This window comes from Nanorana parkeri, unplaced genomic scaffold (genome assembly GCF_000935625.1).
Source record: "Nanorana parkeri isolate BGI_ZX_2015 unplaced genomic scaffold, ASM93562v1 scaffold3117, whole genome shotgun sequence".
Taxonomy (NCBI): Eukaryota; Metazoa; Chordata; class Amphibia; order Anura; family Dicroglossidae; genus Nanorana; species Nanorana parkeri.
The window spans coordinates 47,903-52,623 of record NW_017309385.1 but is presented as its reverse complement, the minus strand read 5'-3'; positions in this window follow the sequence as shown (position 1 = coordinate 52,623).

Sequence of the window (4,721 nt, the reverse complement as noted above, 5' to 3'; positions counted from 1 at the left end):
CCCCCCCCCATTGACCATCAAGATGGGGCTGTCTCCCTTTATAGCTGTAACAGCCCCACCCTTTTCTGGCAAGGGTTCTACAAGACTTAGGCTATATGTGGGAATGTTTGCACATTTGTGAGGTGCTGATGTTAGATGAGTTTGTTCAGGTCATTTTTGTATCCAGCAGTGATAGGACAGAATCACCATACATGGTGGAAATAGCAGCCACAACAGGTCTAAAAGGTGTTGGAAAGTTTTTTCTTAACAGAAAAAACTAAAGCCCCAAAATTTGGCAAATTGGCCGGTGGCAAAACAGTTTAATAGTGAAGTCTGTGAGCTTCTTTTATCTCAGTAGAAGGCTTTACCGCATCGTCCTAAAAGTCTACGGAAATGTCAAAAGAGAGTACGCCAAAACAATCCAAAACCACAGCCCCTGTCAGGGTACATCAGTCAGCAACCATAGTGCAGCTTCTGCCCGGATCGCTGCACGCTATGTGCGTAATCGGCGCCATGCCACTAGTAATGCGCATGCACGAAATCGTACACGTACGCGCGCAACAACGTGCACACGCATGTCCTTGGCGCCAGACGGGCTATTTAAAGAGAGATCTTCAGCTGTACTCTGCATCTGTGTTTCTGCTCCTGATACCTGTCTGACCCGGCTTGATTCTTGACCCTGCCTGCTTGCTGCCTGCCTTGTGACCTCGGCTCGTCCCTGACCGATCCGGCACCATTCTGCTCGCTAGTGTATGACCCGGCCTGTTCCTGACGCTGCTTCTGTCACCTGCTTATCTACCACTCTGACCTAGGGTTGCCACCTGTCCAGGATTCACCCGGACAGTGCTGTGTCCAGGTTTCATCGCAGAAGAAACCCGGACACAGAATGTCAGGCAGACAAGGGCAACCAAAGTTAAGATAAGGGCTACGTGCCCCCCACTGAAAATAGTCTTAACTGTGATATTTACATATGAATGGGCGGAGCTATTTACATATGAATAAGCCGCGACTCATTCTCCCAAAAAAATGTCTGCTCGTCGTTTGAGTGTTCGGGTTTCGCTTGAAGAAAAGGTGGCAACCCTACGCTGACCGTATGTTGCCGATCTGGCTTGTTCCTGACTACGCTTCAGCTTCTCACACAAGTATCGTCGTCTGGTCTGCCATCGACCACCAGCTGCCTCTGGCGTCCTGTTGTCAGCATCAGCCTATCCAGTGTGTCCAGCAGTCATACCAGCCACAGGCACTCGTGCCACTCTCTGTCTGTACAACTACTGTTCCCTCTCCAGTGGGGCTCAGACGAGAGCAGCAAGGGAAGACCTTCCTCGTCACTTTGGGCTCACACCAAGGTACGTGACAGCCCCACATTCCCGGAACCCCCTTCCCCCAGCCTGCTATCCCCAGCTATACCCAGAATATTCCAAATATAGACTTCAGATATGTGTTTGGTAGGAATGGCCTTGGGAGGAGCGGAGAGGACAGTTTGGGTGATGATATTTGGAGACCAGCATGGTGATGTAGCTCAGGGCAGAGTTGTGAACAGCTTTGCATGTTGGCGTTAGTATTTAGAAATGTGTTCATTGGTGACCGGAACCCAGTGACGGGATAGGCAGAGAGGGACGGCGGACAATAGGCGCTTGGTTGGGTGGATGGGTCTGGCAGCAGCATTTATGATAGACCAAAGGGAGGACAGCCTGTAGAGAGGTCAGCCAGTGAGGAGAGATTTGCATTAGTCAAGGCGAGAGATAACAATGGAATGAATTAGTATCTTGGTGACGTCATTGGTCAAGGAGGGGCGTAGTGTGGAAATGTTACAGAGGTGAAGGTGGCAACATTTGGGCAGTTATTTGAAGTGGGGCAAGGTGCAGAGGTCAGAGTCCAGGATTACCCCTACCACCCCGGCATGAGGAGGGCCACTGCTAGTGGTGCTATCAATCTTGAACTAAACGTTGGGGGAGGAGATATGGTGGGGAGGAATATTATGAGTTGAGTTTTAGGAAGCGGTGTGACATTCAGCTCGGTAGGTCAGTTCATAAACTAGTAAAGGGAAAGGAGACTGAAGGGCTGGGAATCAAATGAACAAGGGAGAAGGTAAAGATAGAGATGAGAAGGGATCAAAGGGCACCGCCATGGGGAACACCTACAGGAAGAGGAGGGGAGGAGTTAGAGTTTGAAATAACATTGAAGGAGCATGTCCAGTGAGGGCTTTTTTTTTTAGTGTGAGGGTGACCAGTTGTGTTTTACTGGGGAGGGAAAGATGCCCAGTAGAGAGGGAGAGGTTGAAGATGTGAATTGGGGAATGTAGAAAAGGGAAAGAGGGTGACAGGAGTAGTAGTGAGGGGACGGGGTCCAGGGGGTTGGTGGTTAGATGGGTGTCAGAGTAAAGTTTAGAAACCTCGTCTGTAGTAACATAGTAAAAAGAGTTAAAAAGTAAACTAAGGGAGTTATTCACAAAGCTGCCGATAATATAACCCAGCCGAAGTGCAGCGAGCCGAACAACATTCGGCTATTCCCTCCGGCTCAGTACGGCTGATTTCAGCCACACATCGGCTACCTTCGGCTGCACTGCATGCAGTGCAGAGGGACTTCGACTCAGCGGATCCAACATCTGGATTGGCTGAGCCGAAGTTCCGGGCAGCTTACTCCTTGCAGTTCACCCCTTACTCTCATATATTCTCATAGGGGCCAAACAGCAGCGAGTGAATAGCCGAATCCCGCCGAGCGGCATTCGGCTCGGTTGTTCTGCTCAGTACCTCCGTGGTACCGAATAGAAAATAGTGACAAAAGTAAAAAAGAAGGTTAAAAAATATTTGAAAAATGTAAATAAACTCTGAAATGAAAAAGAAATAAAGATTAAAAAAAAAAAGAAAAAGAAGAGGGGAGAGAAGTACACGACGGGGGGGGACCTGCAGTGTTATTACAAGTGGTCTTGGTGACATCGCTGAGATTACTTGTAAATGAGCTCTGCTTGTGGGGGGCTTTTAAAACGTCGTCTATGGACTTTTTGGGGTACTGAATGTTGTCGCCGTTTCACGGACGCACACAATTTGTAACCCGGGCATGTCGGGTATCTATTTACTCATCTTTTATATTCTACCAAAAATGGGTATTTAATTGTGTTTTGGGGCACTAAGTTTAACTTAAGTGTGTTTTTCACTATATTTTTGGGTTGATAATAGGTTACACTAATATCGTACAACATAAAAATTTGCAACTGCGGGGTCTCGGCTTTCAGAAAATATATAATCTTTGGTGGTTTTAAGTAATTTTCAGGTCTAAAATGTGGATTATATCATGGGTGCAAAAATGAAAAAAAAAAAAAAACTCTTCTCCTTAAGGGGTTAAAGGAGAACTATGGGGTCAGGGCTTTTTCCCCCATAGTTCTCCTTAGGGTGACGGGAGGACACAAACTAGCGTCCTCCCGTCACCCTAAGCTCAGTATACCGCGAGCACAATTGCCCTGGGATCCGCCCAGCTGCGTGAGTGACAGCTGGCTCCGCCTATCTAGAGGCAGAGCCAGCTGTACTCGCCCCCCTCCCCCGTCCGTTCCGCCAGTCAGCGCTGGAGGATCGGAGCGGGGAGGGGCTTTCCTCTCACCTCATAGTCTGTCACAGGTCGGCTCAGTAGATCGGGAAGTGAGCGAACACATACCGGCGCTCGCTCACCTCTCGATCCTGTCACGGAGCTCTGCCGGGAAAGGGGAGGGGCTGGATTCCCCCCTCCCCGCTCCGATCCGCCAGCGCTGACTGGATAGGCAGAGCCAGCTGTCACTCACGCAGCTGGGCGGATCTCGACATCGATGTCGGGATCTGCTCCGGCTGCGGCGTCTCAGTATACCGCGAGCTGTAGCTCCCTATATACTGAGCCTAGGGTGACGGGAGGACGCTAGTCTGTGTCCCGTTACCCTGAGGAGAACTATGAGGAAAAGCCCTGACCCCATAGTTCTCCTTTAAATGTATTTAATGATCTGAATTTGACTTGGTATCAGCCTCTTGTAGTCCCTGTAGAGCAGAGCTCAGATTGGGAGAGGGAGGAGCAGCACGAGGAGCCAATCAGGTGTGCTGCAGAGCTTATAGGAGCCAAAAGCAGAGTGACGGAGAGATGAGCTCATGAGTCTGCTGCTTCTCCTTTCATTGCGCAATCACAGGCTGGGGGACGGACAGGGCGTGTAAGTATTAACTGCAGCAGAGAGACATCCGGTCTGCTCCCCTGCCAGGGAGGGCTGTTCAGCATGACAGAGCTGTGTGAATCTCAGGACTTGATGGACAGAATGACCTTTTTCTTTGCCCGGAGTTCCTCTTCCTTCACAGAAATGCTCCCTTGGCTCGGAGTGTTGTCCAGGGTCTGGCTCGGGTCCAGGATGTGGCGGTCACAGCGGGATTGGCGTCCTCATAAACAGATGATCAGGAAATGTCCGGAGGAAAGCGATGGACGGGGACAAATATTCATCATGGCTGTCAACCTCAGCCGGCGGGTTCCTCCCATTATAAACACTTCTCCTGAGATGGAGATTTAGAGGGTTGAGATGTAGTTGGCGGGCGGAGGCTGGCCGGGGACGGCGGGACTTTTCCTGTCTGATGCAGTTCTGACCGCACACCTTCCAATCTGATTGTACAATCTCCTAGAGCCAACCTGATGTCATGTGACTGCCGGCCCGTGTCCTCGTACTGCAATCCTCAGAGGTGGTACAATCATATTCAATGGTGTGTGGCTGGAGATCAATCATCTACACCCCCCCCCCCCCA